This window comes from Rhinolophus sinicus, chromosome 18 (assembly GCF_057876585.1).
Source record: "Rhinolophus sinicus isolate RSI-liver-muscle chromosome 18, RSI-T2T, whole genome shotgun sequence".
NCBI lineage: Eukaryota > Metazoa > Chordata > Mammalia > Chiroptera > Rhinolophidae > Rhinolophus > Rhinolophus sinicus.
In genome coordinates, this window is record NC_142518.1 from 99,674,655 (window position 1) to 99,695,149 (window position 20,495).

Sequence of the window (20,495 nt, forward strand, 5' to 3'; positions counted from 1 at the left end):
TATGAAGGAGGAATAAAGACCTTTCCAGACATACAGAAGCTGAGGGAATTTTCTAATACACGACCTGCAGTACAAGAAATACTAAAGGAGGCCATTCGACCACCATCAACAGGGAAAATTTGTGGCAAACAAAACTCAAAAAGGGGGAGAGTAAAGGCCTGAACCGGAATATGGGAAGGGAGAAAGTAAGCGTGCTGAAGAAAATGGAATACTCTAAATATCAAACTTTCTTTTACATAAACTTAAGGGTAACCACTCAAAATAAATCCAGAATTGAAATACATACTGAAATAAAAAAAGAAACAGAGGGAAACATCATAGAATACCACCACACAGAAATAATAGACAACAACAAAAAGGCAAAGAAACAATGGAGACACAACCTTACCAGAAAACTAAGGATAGAATGACAGGAAATCCTCACATATCAATAATTACTCTAAATGTAAATGGACTGAACTCACCAATAAAAAGGCACAGAGTAGCAGATTGGATCAAAAATCTAAACCCAAGCATATGCTGTCTCCAAGAGACACATCTCAGCTACAAGGACAAGCATAGACTCAAAGTGAAAGGGTGGAAATTGACACTCCAAGCAAATGGTACCCAGAGAAAATCAGGTGTAGCCATAATGATATCAGATGAAACAGACTTCAAGGTGAAAAAGATAACAAGAGACAAAGATGGACATTTCATAATGGTGAAGGGGACTGTACAACAAGAAGACATAACAGTCATCAATATTTATGCCCCCAACCAGGGAGCACCGAAATACACCAAGCAACTACTAACAGAACTAAAGGGAGAAATTGACCAAAACACAATTATACTAGGGGACTTAAATACATCATTGACAGCTATGGATAGATCATCCAAACAGAAAATAAATAACGAAATAGTAGCCCTAAATGACACATTAGATGAAATGGACATAATTGACATTTATAGAGCACTTCATCCTAAAACATCAGACTATACATTCTTTTCTAGTGTACATGGAACATTCTCAAGGATAGACCATATATTGGGACATAAAATCAGTCTCAACAAATTTAAGAAGATTGAAATCATACCATGCATATTCTCTGATCACAAGGCTTTGAAATTGGATATCAACTGTAAAAAGAAAGCGGGAAAAAACACAAATACATGGAGACTAAACAACATACTTTTAAAGAAGGACTGGGTCAAAGAAGAAATTAGAGGAGAGATCAAAAGATACATTGAAACAAATGACAATGAAAATACATCCTACCAAAATTTTTGGGATGCAGCGAAAGCAGTTTTAAGAGGGAAATTTATCTCATTACAGGCCTATCTCAAGAAACAAGAAAACTCCCAAATAAATAACCTCATGTTACACCTTAAAGAACTCGAAAAACAAGAACAAGTAAAACCCAAGGTCAGCAGAAGAAAGGAAATAACAAAAATTAGAGCAGAACTAAATGAAATAGAGAACAAAAAGACAATAGAAAAAATTAATATGACAAAGAGCTGGTTCTTTGAAAAGATTAACAAAATTGACAAACCCTTGGCTAGACTTACTAAGATAAAAAGAGAGAAGACACTGATTAACAAAATCAGAAACGTAAAAGGGGAAGTTATCACGGACACCACAGAAATACAAAGGATCATCCAAGAATACTATGAAGGACTATATGCCACCAAATTCAACAACCTAGAAGAAATGGACAAGTTCTTAGAAACATATAGCCTTCCAAGGCTGAACCATGAAGAACTGGAAAATCTAAACAGACCGATCACCAGTAACGAAATTGAATCAGTCATCCAAAACCTTCCCAAAAGCAAAAGTCCGGGACCAGATGGCTTCACTAGTGAATTCTACCAAACCTTCAAAGAGGATCTAATACCAATTCTGCACAAACTCTTCCAAAAAATTGAAGAAGAGACAGTACCCCCTAACTCATTTTATGAGGCCAACATTACCCTGATACCAAAACCTGGTAAGGACAGCACAAAAAAAGAAAACTACAGACCAATATCTCTAATGAATACCGATGCAAAAATCCTAAATAAAATTCTAGCAAATCGAATACAACAATGCATTAAAAAGATTATTCATCACGACCAAGTGGGGTTCATCCCCGGGGCACAAGGATGGTTCAACATACGCAAATCCATCAATGTGATACATCACATAAACAAAATAAAGGACAAAAATCATATGATTATATCAATTGATGCAGAAAAAGCATTTGACAAGATACAACATCCATTTAAGATTAAAACACTTAATAAAATGGGTATAGAAGGAAAATACCTTAACATAATAAAGGCCATATATGACAAACCCTCTGCTAATCTCATAATTAATGGAGAAAAACTGAAGCCCTTTGCTCTACGTTCAGGAACACGACAGGGATGTCCCCTATCACCTCTGCTTTTCAACATCGTGTTGGAAGTCCTTGCCAGAGCAATCAGGCAAGAGAAAGAAATAAAAGGCATCCAAATTGGGAATGAAGAAGTTAAATTATCACTCTTTGCAGATGACATGATGCTATATATAGAAAACCCTAAAGACTCCACCAAAAAGCTATTAGAAACAATCAACGAATACAGTAAAGTTGCCGGCTACAAAATCAATGCACAAAAGTCCATTGCCTTCCTATATACTAACAATGAAATCTCAGAAAAAGAAATACAAAAAACAATTCCTTTTGCAATTGCAGCAAAAAGAATAAAATACCTAGGAATAAACTTAACCAAGGATGTGAAAGACCTATATGCTGAAAACTATAAGACATTTTTGAAAGAAATTGAAGAAGACACAAAGAAATGGAAAGACATTCCGTGCTCATGGATTGGAAGAATCAACATAGTTAAAATGGCCATATTACCCAAAGCAATATACAGATTCAATGCAATCCCCATCAAAATCCCAATGGCATATTTTAAAGAAATAGAACAAAAAATCATCAGATTTGTTTGGAACCACAAAAGACCCCGAATAGCCAAAGCAATCTTAAGGAAAAAGAACTATAATGGAGGTATCACACTTCCTGACTTTGGCTTGTACTACACGGCTACAATAATCAAAACAGCATGGTATTGGCAGAAAAACAGACACATAGACCAATGGAATAGAATTGAGAACCCAGAAATAAAACCACATAAATATGGACAGATAATTTTTGACAAAGAAGCTGAAAACATACAATGGAGCAAAGACAGCCTCTTCAATAAATGGTGCTGGGAGAATTGGATAGCCACGTGCAAAAGAATGAAACTGGACTGCTATCTGTCACCATGTACCAAAGTTAATTCAAAATGGATCAAAGACTTAAGCATAAGACCTGACACAATAAACTGCATACAAGGAAACATAAGTACTAAACTTATGGACCTTGGGTTCAAAGAGCATTTTATGAACTTGACTCCAAAGGCAATGGAAGTAAAAGCTAAAATAAACGAATGGGACTATATGAAACTTAAAAGCTTCTGCACAGCAAAAGAAACCATTGACAAAATAAAGAGGCCACCAACTGAATGGGAGAAGATTTTTGCAAACAGTGCCTCCGATAAGGGGCTAGTATCCAGAATATACAAGGAACTCATGCAACTCAACAACAAAAAAACAAACAACCCAATTGAAAAATGGGCAGAGGACTTGAAGAGACATTTCTCCAAAGAGGACATACAAATGGCAAATAGACATATGAAAAAATGCTCAACATCACTAATCATCAGAGAAATGCAAATCAAAACCACAATGAGATATCACCTCACCCCAGTCAGAATGGCTATCATCAACAAGACAAACAATAACAAATGTTGGAGAGGCTGTGGAGAAAAAGGAACCCTCATACACTGTTGGTGGGAATGCAGACTGGTGCAGCCGTTATGGAAGGTAGTGTGGATGTTTCTCAAAGAATTACGAATAGAATTGCCATATGACCCAGCAATCCCTCTTCTGGGTATCTACCCAAAAAATCTGAAAACATTTAGAGATAAAGACACGTGTGCTCCAATGTTCATTGCAGCTTTGTTTACGGTGGCCAAGACATGGAAACAACCAAAATGTCCTTCGATAGATGAATGGATAAAGAAGTTGTGGTATATATACACAATGGAATACTATTCGGCAGTAAGAAAAGATGATATAGGAACATTTGTGACAACATGGATGGATCTTGAGAGAGTAATGCTGAGCGAAATAAGTCAGACAGAAAAAGCAGAGAACCATGTGATTTCACTGATATGTGGTATATAAACCAAAAACAACAAGAGAACAAGACAAACAAATGAGAAACAGAAACTCATAGACACAGACAATAGTTTAGTGGTTGCCAGAGGGTAAGGGGGGCGGGGGGTGGGGGGGTGGGAGATGAGGGTAAGGGGGATCGAATATATGGTGATGGAAGGAGAACTGACTCTGGGTGATGAACGCACAATGGGATTTATAGATGATGTAATACAGAATTGTACACCTGAAATCTATGTAATTTTACTAACAATTGTCACCCCAATAAATTTAATTAAAAAAAATTATACTACAAGGCTACAGTAATCAAAACAGCATGGTACCGGCATAGAAACAGACACATAGATCAATGGAACAGAATAGAGAGTCCAGAAATAAACCCATGCCTATACGGCCATTTAATCTATGACAATGGAAGCAAGAATGTACGGTGGGGTAAAGACAGTCGATTCAATAAATGGTGCTGGGAAACCTGGACAGACACATGCAAAAAAATGAAGCTGGACCACCTCCTTACACCATATACAAAAATAAATTCACAATGGCTTAAAGACTTAAATGTAAGATCTGAAACCATAAAATTCCTACAAGAAAATATAGGAAGACACTTCACAGACATTACCCGGAGTAAGATTTTTACTGAAATATCCCCTCGCATGAGGGAAGTAAGAGAAAAAATAAACACGTGGGATTACATCAAACTAAAAAGTTTTTTCACAGCATAGGAAACTGTCAATAAAACAAAAAGGGATCCTACTGAATGGGAAAAGATATTTGCCAATGATATATCTGATAAGGGGTTAATATCACAAATTTATAAAAAAACTCACTCAACTCAACTCCAAAAAAACAAACAACCCAACTAAAAAATGGGCAGAGGACATGAAGAGACATTTTTCTAAAAAGGACATACAGATGGCAAACAGACATATGAAGAAATGCTCAACCTCACTAACCATCAGAGAAATGCAAATAAAAACCACAATGAGATACCACCTCACCCCAGTCAAAATGGCTATCATCAATAAATCAACAAACAACAAGTGCTGACGCGGATGTGGAGAAAAGGGAACGCTTGTACCCTGTTGGTGGTATTGCAGATTGGTGCAGCCACTATGGAAAACAGTATGGAGGTATCTCAAAAATCTGAAAATGGAACTACCTTATGATCCAGCAATTCCACTCCTAGGTAGCTATCTGGAGAAATCCAAAACTCTAATTCAAAATCTTTATGCACCCCTATGTTTATTGCAGCACTATACACAAGGGCCAAGACATGGAAACAACTGAAATGCCCATCGGTAGATGACTGGATTAAGAAACTGTGGTACATTTATACAATGGAGTATTACGCAGCCATAAAGAAGAAAGAAATCTTACCATTTGCAACAACATGGATGGACCTAGAGAACATTATGTTAAGTGAAATAAGTCAGACAGAGAAAGACAAATACCATATGATCTCACTTATATGTGGAATCTAAAGAAAAGAATAAGTGAATGAACGAATCAGAAACAGTTTTGGAGACATAGAGGAAAAACTGAGGGTTGCTAGATGGGCGGGGGGGGGGTTGGGGATAAGGAGGAAGGTGAGGGGATTAGAAAACAGTCGGTAACCACAAGATGGCCACGGGGTTTTGAAAATTAATTTGGTGAATGTAATCAATAATGTTGTAAAAATTTTGTAGGGTATCCGATGGACACTTGTCCCATTTGGGAGACCACCTCAGGGAGGATGTAGATGCCTGATCACTGCACTGTACACCTGAAGCTGAACAATAATGAATGCCAACTATGATTTTATATATATATATATATATATGTATATATATATATGTATATGTATATGTATATACTTACAAGAAGCGGAGTACAGCATTAGGAATAGAGACAGTGGAAATGTAATGGCTCTGTGTGATGTCAGAGGGATAGTGGATGGGGGGACGGGGGTTCACACAGTGTGAGGGATATAAATGATAAACGTCTAAGTATTACTTTGTCTTGTGTACCTGAAACTAATAATAAAAAAAAGTAGTCATGGGATATATAGTACAGCATGGGGAATATAGTCAATAATATCCCGATAATTATGTACAGTATCAAATGGGTAATAGACTTATTGGGGTTATAATTTCATGATGTATATAAATGTTTAATTACTATGTTGTTTTGAACACCTGAAACTAATTAAAAATTAAAATAGAGAAATTAAGAAAACAATCCCATTTACAATTGCATCAAAAATATAAAATACCCAGGAATAAATTTAACCAAGAGGTGAAAGAGTTGTACTTAGAAAATTATAAAACATTGAAGAAAAAAATTGAAGAAGATACAATTAAATGGAGTATAGACCGTGCTCATGATAGGATGAATTAACCTTGTTAAAGTGCCCATGATACCGGAAGAAATCTATAGATTCTATGCAATTCCTATCACAATACCAATGGCAAGATCCAAGATGGTGTAGAAAAATGCTGTGCTTGCCTCATCCCGTGAACACATCAAAGTTACTACCAAATTATAAAACAATCAACCTGCAGAGCCATCTGAAATCTAGCTGAACACAAGTTGTATAACTGAGGACATAAAGAAGCCACATTGAGACTGGTAGAAAGGGCAGAGTCGTGAAATGGGCCAGCACCAAACCTCCATATGATGGTTGGAAATTGAGAGGGGTATCTCAGCCATGGAAATGAAAAAACAAAAGCAAAACCAATACTGGGATAGCAATACTTATATCAGACAAAATTGACTTTAAAATGAAGGATACAGCTTTTCGTCCAGGACCACCATCTTCCAGTAATTCGTCATAATGACCAACACAAAGGGAAAGAGGAGAGGCACCCGCTATATGTTCTCTAGGCCTTTTAGAAAACATGGAGTTGTTCCTTTGGCCACATACATGTGAATCTACAAGAAAGGTGATATTGTAGACATCACGGAAATGGGCACTGTTCAAAAAGGAATGCCCCACAAATGTTACCATGGCAAAACGGGAAGGGTCTACAATGTTACTCAGCATGCAGTTGGCATTGTGATAAACAAACAAGTTAAAGGCAAGATTCTTGCCAAGAGAATTAATGTTCATATTGAGCATATTAAGTACTCTAAAAGCTGAGATAGCCTCCTGAAACAGGTGAAGGAAAATGATCAGAAAATGAAGGAAGCCAAAGAGAAAGGTACCTGGGTTCAACTGAAACGCCAGCCTGCTCCACCAAGAGAAGCACACTTTGTGAGAACCAATGGAAAGGAGCCTGAGCTGCTGGAACCCATTCCCTGTGAATTCATGGCATAAATGCAAAAAAATAAAAGATCTCAGTAAAAAATAAAATAAAATATAAAATAAAATAGAATAAAATAAAATAAAATAAAATAAAATGAAGGCTACAACATGAGAAAGAAGGATGCAGTAAATCCCCTTCTGGATATTTATTTGAAGCAACCCAAAATGCTACTTCGAGGGGATGTGTGCATCCATATGCTTATTGCAGCATTGTTTACAAAGGCCAAGATGTGGAGATAGCCCGAGTGTCTGTCAATGGATGAATGGATAAAGAGGAGGTAGTACATGTATACAGTGGAATATTGCTTGGCCATCAAAGGGAATGGGTTTTTGCCATCTGTGGCAGCATGGATAGACCTGGAGAGTGTTGTGCTGAGTGGAGTATGTCAGACAGAGAAAGACAGATGCATTGTGATTTCACTTATATGTGGGATGTAAAGGACAAAATAAATGAACAAAACAGAGACACACTCATAGATATAGAGAATATTTTGATGGTTGCCAGATGAAAGGGGGATTGGGATGGGTGAAAAAGAGGAAGGGATTAAGAAGTACAAGTGGGTTGTTACATAGTAGTCATGGGATGTAGGGTATAGTATAAGGAATAGTCAAAATATTGTAATAACTACGAGGTGTGATCAAACAATGTGGTGAATGTTTAAATAAAGAAAAATTTATTACAGTAAAAGACACATTGCCATTAATCCCGCTCAAAATACCCCTCTTGCTTCAAACACACTTACCCATCGTTCTTGACACTTTCTGAAGCAGTTCTGGAAGTCCTCTTTCAGGAGTGTCTTTAGTTGCGCTGTCATGGCTGTCTCCATGTCCTGAATCATTTTGAGTTTGGGGAAAAGCCAGAAGTCGCACGGTGCCAGATCCGGTGAATAAGGCGGGTGAAGACACACCATAACGTTTTTACTTGACAGAAATTGCCATACCAGAAGTGATGTGTGATACGGAACTTTGTCGTGATGGAGGATGATTTCCAGCACACTTTAAAACACGCCTTCCCTCAACCATAGCTCACACCCGACTGATTGCACAGAACAAGTTGAAACTTGTCACACACTGTTACTGAGGTTCAACGTGCTGTTTCCTGTATTGAAGATCCTTGCCTTTCTGTTGGATGGCACTCGGCAGCAGCATTCACCACATTTTGTGATCACAACAGAAAAGCTCCATGTCACCCATCGCTTCTGCTACGGCAATTTCTGCCAAATAAAAACGTGTGTGTCCTCATCCACCTTATTCACCAGATCTGGCACCATGTGACTTCTAGCTCTTCCCCAAAGTCAAAATGACCATGAAAGGTAAACATTTTGAATCGATTCAGGACATCAAGGCAGCCACAACAGTGCAACTAATGACACTCACAAAAGAGGACTTCCAGAACTGCTTCAGAAAGTGGCAAGAACGATGGGATAAGTGTGTTGGAAGCTGGGGATGGGGAGAGTGTTTTGAGGGGGATTAATGGCAATGTGTCTTTCACTGTAATAAATTTTTCAAATTTAAATATTCACCATATTTTTTTATCACTCCTCATACCACCTCACTCCTGTCAGAATTGCTATCATTAATAAATCAACAAACAACAAGTGTTAACAAGGATGTGGAGAAAAGGGAACCCTCCACTTTTAGTGGAATTGCAAATTAGTAGAGCCACATGGAAAACAGCATGGAGTTTTCTCAAAATATTAAATATAGAATTACCTTATGACCCAGCAATTCCACGCCTTGGTATTTATCCAAGGAAATCCAAAACACTAATTCAAAAACATATATGCACCCCTATGTTTACTCAGCAGTATTCACAATAGCCAAGATACAGAAACAACTGAAATGTCCATCAGTAGATGATTGGATAAAGAAACTGTGGTACATTTATTTATACAACGGAGTAATACTCTGTCATAAAGATAATGAAATCTTACCATTTGCAACAACATGAATGGAGCTAGAGGATATTATGCTAAGTGAAATAAGTCAGATAGGGAAAGACAAATACCATACGATCTCACTTATATGTGGAATCTAAAGAACAGAATAAATGAGCAAACAAAACAGAAATAGATTGATACATACAGAGAACAAACTGATGGTTACTAGATGGGAGGGAGGTTGGGGAATGGGCAAGAAAGAGGAAAGAATTAGGAAGTGCAAATTGGTAGTCACAAAATAGTTACAGGATGTAAAATACAGTATGGGGAATATAATCAATAATGTTGTAAAGACTATGTAGGGTCAGTTCTCCTTCCACCCTCATCTACCACCCCCTGCCGCCCTTCCCCTCTGGTAACCATTAAACTATTATCTGTGTCTACGAGTTTTTGTTTTTTCATTTGTTTATCTTGTTCCTTTGTTGCTTTCAGTTTTATATACCACAGATCAGTGAAATCATATGGCTCTCAATTTTTTCTGTCTGACTTACTTTGCTTAGCATAATAATCTCAAGATCCATCCATGTTGTCGCAAATGGCACTATTTCATCTTTTCTTATGGCAGAATAGTATTCCACTGTGTATATATATCACATCTTCTTTACCCAATCATCTATCGAAAGACACATTGTTTCCATGTCTTGGCCACTGTAAATAAAGCTGCAATGAACATCGGAGCACCTATATCTTTACAAATATGTGGTGATGGAAGGAGAACTGACTCTGGGTGATGAACACACAATGTGATATATAGATGATGCATCACAGAATTGTACACCTGAAACCTATGTAACTTTACTAACAACTGTCACCCCAATAAACTTTAATTTTAAAGAAAGACTATGTAGGGTGTCAGCTGGGAACTAGACTTATCAGGTGGACCACTTCATAGATTATATAAATGCTTAATGACTGCACTGCACACCTGGAACTAACATAAAATAATATTGAATGTCAACTATAATTAAATACACATATATGTATAGTCACAGGATGTAAAGCACAGCATAGGGAATACAGCCAATGGTATTGTAATAGCTATGTAAGATGTCAGAGGGGTAGTAGAATTGCTGGGGTTATCACTTTCTGAGGGATGTAAATGTCTAATGATTATGATGTTTTGCACACCTGAAACATAATAAAATTAAATTAAAAAAGAAATAAGGAGGCCAATTAAATAGTGAGAGCAGGAAAAAAGGTGAACTTTATGGTATATGAGTATCATCTCAATAATACAGGTACAAACAAACAAAAAACCAGTACACAGAAGAAAAGCTGGCCACAAGGACAAACTAAGATTTTTAACATCAGAGAATTTACTCCAGACAAATCATATCCGTCCAATAAGGAAGAGAGAATAATGCAGGTTACAAAAGGATATAGAATCTAGGTGCTAAGTAAAACAATGGACTTTATTCATCCATTCAAAATAAACTTATTGAGTACATATTCTGCTACAAACTTACTTTAGGGTCTTATTGACAGGGATTATTGACAGGGACAACATATGGTCTGTGCTTTCAAGGATATCACTGTTTAGAAAGAGATGGGAAAACAGGCAGTTTCACTATAACGTGATAAGTGCTATGAGAGACATATCCTGGGAACATGGGAATTCAGAGAAGCAGTATCTGCCCTAGTGACAGTCAATGGAAGTTTTCTGAAGGATATTTAATTTGAACTGGGCTTTGAAAAATAAACAATGTTTAGCCAAATTAAGGTGGTAGCAATAGTGGGTGGGGGGCGATGGTAGAGATGGGCATTACAGCAAAACAAAAACCGAAAGCAACAAAGGAACAAGACAAACAAAGAAACAAAAACTCATAGACACAGACAACAGTTTAGTGATTACCAGAAGGTAAGGGGGGAGGGAGATGGTAGAAGAGGGTAAAGGGGATCAAATATATGGTGATGGAAGGAGAACTGACTCTGGGTGGTGAACGCACAATGTGATATATAGATGATGCATTACAGAATTGTACACTTGAAACCTATGTGGTTTTGTTAACCATTGTCACCCCAATAAACTTTAATTAATAAAGTAGTAATAATAACAACATTTACTGAAAAACAAAATTAGCTAGAATGTGAAAGAGTAAGAATAGCATATTCATGGAACTGCAATGGTCCAAGATGACTGGGGTAGAGGGTGCATATGAAGACATGGTGATAAATTAAGCTCGAGAGGTTGTGAGTGCCACCTAGCTCATGAAGAACCCTGTATGCTAAGCTAAAAAGTGTGAGCCTCTGGCAACCACTAAACTATTGTCTGTGTCTGAGTTTCTGTTTCTCATTTGTTTGTCTTGTTCTTTTGTTGTTTTTGGTTTATATATACCACATATCAGTGAAATCACATGGTTCTCTGTAACGGGGGCGGGGGGTGGGGGGTGGGAGATGAGGGTAAGGGGGATCGAATATATGGTGATGGAAGGAGAACTGACTCTGGATGATGAACACACAATGGGATTTATAGATGATGTAATACAGAATTGTACACCTGAAATCTATGTAATTTTACTAACAATTGTCACCCCAATAAATTTAATAAAATTAAAAAAAAAAAAGTGTGAGCCAAAGGCACACCCCATAAGACATCATTCCCCAATGGGAAAAGTCCAAAATTCTTTAAACATTGTCGTTAGATTTCTTCTTTCTCAGGAACAAACTTTTGCATCTATCTATCTATTTTCTCTAGTTTATTATTTCCTTTGGGCATTGGACATCTTGATTTTCTCAGACACAGTGACACCATTTAATATGGAGACAAAGGCAAATGTCATTTTGTGGAGCCTCATGGCAATAGTGGACACCAGAGACTGGACTTCTCAGACACAACCACGACTCTTGACCTTTGCCAGGAGTATCTCTCCTGGTGCCAGGAAAAGAACAGGTCTGCCTTAGTTTATGTGTGTCTTCATGCAGCCAGAATAATGCTGCTTTACCGCCAGGCATTTCACTGACGCCTGCTGTGGTCTCCTATCCCCTCTTCTCATTTATTCAAGAGATTGAGTTATTAACTATTCTAGCACTTACGTTTTGAAATAAGGCTTTGTGTCATTTTATTCCACGTTAGATATGGTAACAGAAAACTGAGAAGGAAGCTGGGTAAGATGGAGCCAGTCATATGGAAATAAACAACACTGTGCGTTCTCTAATTAAGAACATAGGGTATAAAGTACAGCATAGAGAATATTGTCAATAATGTTGCAACAACTGTATAGTGCCAGGTGGGTTCTAAATTAATTGGGGATGGGGGAAATCACTGCATAAATTATGTAAATGTCTAACCACTATGCTGTACACCTAAAACTAACATAAAATAATATTGAATGTCAACTGTAACTGGAAAAAATAAATAATTTTTTTTAAATTTGGAGAAAAAGGGAGCATTTTCTCAATCCCTTGAGACTTTGCTTCCCAGCAATTGACATCAGTTTGGCTCAAGTAAACTGTTGTAAGATTTCAAAAAAAAAATTTGGAAAAAAAAGAATACTATCTTGCCATTGGGGAGCAAATGTGAAAACAATTAGGAGGCTTAAAATAGAGCATTATAGTGCTAAGCAGAATAAGTGAGACAGAAAAAGCAAAGAACCATATGATTTCACTGATATGTGGTATATAAACCAAAAACAACCAAAGAACAAGACAAACAAATGAGAAACAAAAACTCATAGACACAGACAATAGTTTAGTGGTTACCAGAGGGTAAGAGGGGAGGGAGGTGGTAGATGAGGGTAAAGGGGATCAAATATATGGTGATGGAAGGAGAACTGACTCTGGGTGGTGAACACACAATGGGATTTATAGATGATGTAATACAGAATTGTACACCTGAAATCTATGTAATTTTACTAACAATTGTCACCCCAATAAACTTTAATTAAATTTTAAAAATGGAGCATTATTGGTTGAGTGTACAACACAGCCTTTAAAGTGTTAAAATTGATAATTCTTTTACAAAGTAGAGTGATAATTTGGTGGTTGATACCCTATATATTTTTTCCACTTAAGAGGCACAATAGGTCTTGTCCTCTGGTTTCAGCTTCCTACGATACAGACAGCCCTTGTGGCCGGCAATGTCACTCCTTTGTGGAAGGAGGGTGGTATGCTCGTGTATACACGGCATTCACCATTTGCTACAAGGAACAGTCGCATGTCCTTTATACAAATTGATAGTTATGAAATGGTAAAGGGGATGTAAACTGCAGCATAGAGAATATAGTCAAAACATTGCAACCAGGTGGGCACTAGACAAATGGGGGGGATCACTTAGTAAATTATATTAATGTCTAACCACTATGCTGTACTCCTGAAACTAATAAAAAAAAGAATACTCAATGTCAATTAGAATTGAAAAATGTAAAAAGGGGGAAAAAGGGTGAAGGGGAATAAGAGGTTCAAATTTCCAGGTATTAAACAAATAAGTCACAGGAATGTTGTATACAACATAGGAAATATGGTCAATAATATTGTGATAGCATAGTACTGCTATCATATGGTCAATAATATTATTATAGCATAGTATTGGTGTCAGATGGTTGCTGCACTTATCATGGTGGTCATTTCTTTAGGTATATAAATGTTGAATAACTATTGTTTACACCTAAAACTAATATAATGTTGTATGTTAGCTATAGTTAAATAAAAATCTTTTAAAAAAGAAATTGTGAACATTTGTTAAAAGCACCACAGTAGCTACCAAATATTTAGGGGGATACTTTGAGGCTATACAAATATCCCATTTTAACCTTAAAGTTTCGCCTATTACTTTTAGCATACATCATATCTTGCCTGTAGCACTAAACACTATAGTGTTCTAGTAGTGATTTTATATTTCTCTCATTCCTTCCACATTTTTAATTGGAATTCTGTAAGGAAAATTTGTCCCTTCTCCCCATTTATCTATTCAATAATTTATTTATAGTTACACGGACTTATGTGTATTTATTTTATACTTTGGGTTACAATCCAGTACTATCACAAATTATTTTGCTGCTTAAATTTTCAAGTGTTAGACATAAAAACTAGTTTAGTTTGGTTCTTGGGTCATTTTAACATTCCTTTTTAACTTTTTTTTTTACATTTACCTAGGTATGTGTCCATCTTGTCCAATTAGATTGTAAGTCCTTGAAGACAGAAATGTTGTCAGACTTATCTTTTTGTTCTTAGTGCTGAACACAGTGCCAGACACATAGTATGTCCTTGATAAAAGCCTGTTGAATGAATTAGAAGAGTGGAGAAATGGGAGTAGAAGATTTTTCTTACCAACAAAAGAAGAATCCATCATTTCAGTCCCACACAAACACATATGAAGCCACAGAAAAATTAGAACCAGAGTTGTTTATGAAGAGTTCATCATTTTTATTTGGATATCATTTAGCACAGTTGTAGACTAATTTGTGAACAGAATTGCTGCAGCCAAAGAAGAAGGGATGTTGAATGGGTGAGCAAAGATAGGATGTCTGATACAGAGAATGCTTCCAGATTTAGGACCTCCCAGGTTGGAAATGTGCTTTGTGAATAGTGTTTGGAAGCAGTTGGGATAAATTTCCTGAATATGGGGCTCTCACAAGCTCCTTCTGTCTTGGAAGTGGTCACTGACACCCAAGACAGCCTCACCACATCCAGGATCAGAAGAGTTGTATAAGTTTTTTTTTTTTTTAATTTTCTTAAAGATTTTTATTAAAAATATAACTAACGTACAACATTATATTTGAACCATATTGTTCAATATTTATATACCAAAAAAAGTGATCACCATGGTAAGTCCAGCAACCATATGACACCATGCTATGCTAGCACTGTATTACTGACTAAATTCCCCATGCTGTACACTACATCCCCATGACTTATTTGTTTCATACATGGAAATTTGAACCTCTTATTCTCCTTCACCTTTCCCCTCACCTTTTTAATTTTTCAATTACAGTTAACATTCAATGTTATTTTATATTGATTTCAGGTTATCGCTTCTTGGCCTTTTGGCTAAGATCAAGTGTGATTTCAGGTGTACAGCATAGTGGTTAAACATTTATATAATTTAAGTAGTGATCCCCTGACTAGTCTAGTACTCACCCGGCACTGTACATAGTTATTACCATATTATTGATTATATTCCCTATGCTTTATTTTACATCTCCATGACTATTTTGTAACTACCAATTTGTACTTCTTAATCTCTTTATCTTTTTCACCCTGTCCCCCAACTCCCCTCCCATCTATCACTGTGATAAATCTAATACCCATCTGACACCATAGATAGTTATTACGATATTATTGACGATATTTCTTATGCTATACCCTACATCCCCATGACTACTGCATAATAACCAATTTGTACTTCTGAATCCCATCTCGTTTTTCACCCACCCCTGCAATCCCCCTCCCATCTTGCAACCATCAAAATGTTCTCTGTATCTATGAGTGTGTTTCCATTTTGTTTGTGTGTTTGTTTATTTTGTTCTTTAGATTCCATATATAAGTGAAATCATATTGCATCTTTCATTCTCTGTCTGACATTCTTCACTCAGCATAAAACCCCCTGGGTCCATCCATGCCACCACAGATGGCAAGAACGAACCCATTCCCTTCCATGGCCAAGCAATATTCCGTTGTATATATGTACCACCTACTCTTTATCCATTCATCCATCGATGGACACCCAGGCTGCCTCCATATGTTGGGCATTATAGACAATGCTGCAATGAACATAGGGATGTACACGTCCCCTCAAAGTAGCATTTGGGTTTCTTCAGATAAATACCCAGAAGTGGGATTACTGGGTCCCTCTTTGTCTCTTGTTATAGCCTTTGTTTTGAATTATATTTTGTCTGGTATAAGGACTAGTACCCCAGTTATTTGTTGTTGTTTTTTTGTTGTTTGTTTGTTTGTTTGTTTTTGCCATTTCCACTTTCATGAAATAACTTCTTCTATCCCTTTACTTTCAGTTTGTGTATATCTTTCAATCTGACGTGAGTCTCTTGTAGGCAGCATATGTAAGGGTTTTGTTTACTTATCCATTCAACCACCCTATGTTTTTGATTGGAGCATTTAATCCATTTACATTGAAAATGACTGGGGTGAGGTTGTGGTACATATACACAATGGAATACTATTCGGCAGTGAGAAAAGATGATATAGGAAAATTTGTGACAACATGGATGGATCTTGAGAGAGTAATGCTGAGTGAAACAAGTCAGACAGAAAAAGCAGAGAACCATGTGATTTCACTGATATGTGGTATATAAACCAAAAACAACAAAAGAACAAGACAAACAAATGAGAAACAGAAACTCATAGACACAGACAATAGTTTAGTGGTTGCCAGAGGGTAAGGGGGGTGGGGGGGGAGGTGAGGGTAAGGGGGATCGAATATATGGTGATGGAAGAACTGACTCTGGGTGATGAACATACAATGGGATTTATAGATGATGTAATACAGAATTGTACACCTGAAATCTATGTAATTTTACTAACAATTGTCACCCCAATAAATTTAATTAAAAAAAAAAAAAAGAAAATGACTGTTGATAGATATGTAGTTTTTGCCATTTTATTATTCATTTATTTTATTTTTTTTATTAGTTTCAGGTGCATAAAACAACATAATGATTGTACATTTACACCCCTCACAAAGTGATAACCCCCCCAAGTCTACTATGCCTCTGACATCATACATTGCTGTTACAATATATTCCCTATGCTGTACTTTACATCCCGTGACTATATATATACTGGGGGTGCCAAAAAATGTATACACATGACTTGTATTCATCTTGTGTTATCAGTATATATTGCATATATCATTACAATTTTAATACAGTTTTTCCTTTCTTAAAATGTGGGTACAATTTTTGGCTCTCTCTCTCTCTCTCTCTGTCTCTCTCTCTCTCTCTCTCTCTTAGCTGGCTGATATTAAACAACTCCTCTTTCAAGGAACGTTTTGAGAATGACTACTCTTATTCTTGGTGGTTAGGGCCCCCCTGACTCTCCATCCTCTTAAACTGGTGTGAGATGGACAGCAGGGGGCTGGTATAGGAGCTCCCACCCTCACTATCCTGGAAAGTGGTGATACCACAAAATATTCCTGAGCTATACCCCTTCTCACTTTCACTCCTTGAGCATTGGTACTAGAAGAGGGTTCTCTCTCTCTCTCTCTCTCTCTCTCTCTCTCTCTCTCTCTCTCTCTCTCTCTTTCTCTGTGTGTGTGTGTGTGTGTGTGTATTTATAGTTGATGTTCAATATTTTTTTATATTAGTTTCAGGTGTACAGCACAGTGGTTAGGCATTTATAAAATCTGTGAAGTGATTCCCCCCGATAAGTCCAGTATCCATCTGACACCCTACATAATTTTTACAACATTATTGTATTTCCCATACTGTATTTTGCATCCTGTGACTACCAGTTTGTACTTCCTAATCCTTTCACCTTTCTCACCTATCCCCAACCTCCCTCTCATCTAGCAACCATCATTTGTTCTCTGTATCTATGAGTCCATTTCTGTTTTGTTTGCTCATTAATATGTTTATTCCACATATAAGTGAAATCATATGGTACTTGTCTTTCTCAGTCTGACTTATCTCACTTAGCATAATATCCTCTAGGTCCATCCATGTTGTTGCAAATGGTAAGATTTCATTCTTTTTTATGGTAGAGTATTACTCCATTGTATAAATGTACCACAATTTCTTTATCCAATTGTCTATTGATGGGCATTTAGGTTGTTTCTATATCTTGCCTATTGTGAATAGCACTACAGTAAACATAGGGGTGCATATGTTTTTGATTAGTGTTTTGGATTTCTTTGGATAAATATCCAGGAGTGGAATTGCTGGGTCATAAGGTAGTTCTATTTTTAATTTTTTGAGGATCCTCCGTACTGTCTTCCATAGTGGCTGCACCAATTTGCAATCCCATAAACAGTGCACGAGGAGTCCCTTTTCCCCACATTCTCACCAACACTTGTTTGTTGATATATTGATGATAGCCATTCTGACAGGAGTGAGGTGATATCTCACTGTGGTTTTTATTTTCCTTTCTCTGATAATTAGTGACGTTGAGCATTTTTTCACATGTCTATTGGCCATCTGTATGTCGTCTTTGGAGAATTGCCCATTTTTTAATTGGATTGTTTTTTGGTATTGAGATGTATGACTTTTTTAATATAAATTTTGGATATTAACCCCTTATCAGGTGTATCATTTGCAAATATCTTCTTCCAGTCAGTAGGATGTCTTTTTGTTTTGTTGATGGTTTCCTTTGCTGTGAAAAAACATTTTAGTTTGATGTAGTCCCATTTGTTCATTTTTTCTTTTGTTTCCCTTGCCTGAGGAGATATACACTAAAAATATTACTAAGGGTAATGTCTGAGAATTTTCTTCCTATATTTTCTTCTAGGAGTTTTATGGTTTCAGGTCTTACATTTAAGTCTTTGATCCAGTTTGAGTTTATACTTGTATATGGCATAAGAAGATGGTCCAGTTTCATTGTTTTGTATGTATCTGTCCAGCTTTCCCAGCACCATTTATTAAATAGAATGTCTTTACCCCTATGTAAATTCTTGCTTCCTTTCTCGTAGATTAAATGACCATGTAGGCATGGATTTATTTCTGGGCTCTCAATTCTGCTCCATTGATCTATGTGTCTATTTTTATACCAATACCATGCTGTTTTGATCACATAGCTTTGTAGTATTATTTGATATCAAGTAGCGTGATACTTGCATCCTTGTTCTTCTTTCTCAGGATTTCCATGCCTAGTCGGGGTCTTTTATGGTTCCATATAAATTTTAGGATTATTTGTTCTAGTTCTGTGAAAAATGCCATTTGTATTTTGATAGGGATTGTATTGAATCTATATATTGCTTTGGGTAGTATGGACATTTTAACTATATTAATTCTTCCTATCCATGAGCATGATACATGTTTCCATTTATTTGTATCTTCTATAATTTCTTTCTTCAGTGTCTTATAATTTTCTGACAGGTTTTTTTACTTCCTTGGTAAAACTTATTTCTAAGTATTTTTTCTATGCAACTGTAAATGAGATTGTTTTCTTAATTTCTCTCTCTGATAATTTGTTATTGGTGTATAAAATACAGTTAATTTCTGAATATTAATTTTGTATCCTGCTACTTTACTAAATTCATTTATCATCTGTAATAGTTTTTGGTGGAATCTTGGGGTTTTGTATATCTAGTATCATGTCATCTGCAAATAATGACAATTTCACTTCTTCCTTTCCAATATGATTGCCTTTTATTTCTTTTCCTTGTTTGATTGCTGTGGCTAGAATTTTCAGTACTGTGTTGAATAAAAGTGGTGAAAGTGGGCATCCTTGTCTTGTTCCTGATCTTAAGGAGAATGCTTTTAGCTTTTCCCCATTGAATATGATATTAGCTGTGGTTAATTTAGTTGTAATTTTTTATGTGTTCATGAGATGAAGCAAGCATTTATCTATTTACCTATTCTGCCATCTTGGAACTGAACCAAGATTGGTATAGATTTTAAAGTAAGGCTCTTCAGCCAGTCAGAATGTTCTGCTGAGCTATCTTACACTTTGTGGTAGTATCTCTTGTATCAGTATTTCTGACATTTACTTTCATTATTTTTTTTTACATTATTTTGGGAGAAATTATGCTGGGAGAAAAAGCTGGCAGGTGGCAAAATTTTAGAAAAGCTCCAATTCTCATTCATTTTTGTCTTTCGTGAGGACCATCAATCCATGTTACTTGATAGAAAGTCTAAAGCAAAGTTGTATGAAACAAGGCCAGGATGTTTTTGTTCTCTGCCCAGGTATTAAAGAGCTAGAAAAAGCTACACTTAGGCCAACCCACAGCTACTCTGGTCTTTCAAGGTCCAGAAAAGAAAGATAACCAACGATCTTTGGCACCGTGCGTAAACCTTTCTAGAACAGTAGCAGAGTATGCTAAGAAGCCAGTCACCCTTGAATTGGAATTGTTTCAATCTCTTTCTTGCTGTATGATCTTGAACAAATTACTTACCTCTCTAAGCCTCAGTTTTATCATCTATAAAATGGTGAGGATAAC

At 36.5% G+C, this 20,495-nt stretch overlaps 1 pseudogene; it reads left to right on the forward strand.

The window, feature by feature from the left end:
- The first annotated feature begins 7,025 nt into the window (after positions 1-7,025).
- Positions 7,026-7,520, forward strand: LOC109457515 (large ribosomal subunit protein eL21 pseudogene; annotated as a pseudogene).
- The last annotated feature ends 12,975 nt before the right edge of the window (positions 7,521-20,495 follow it).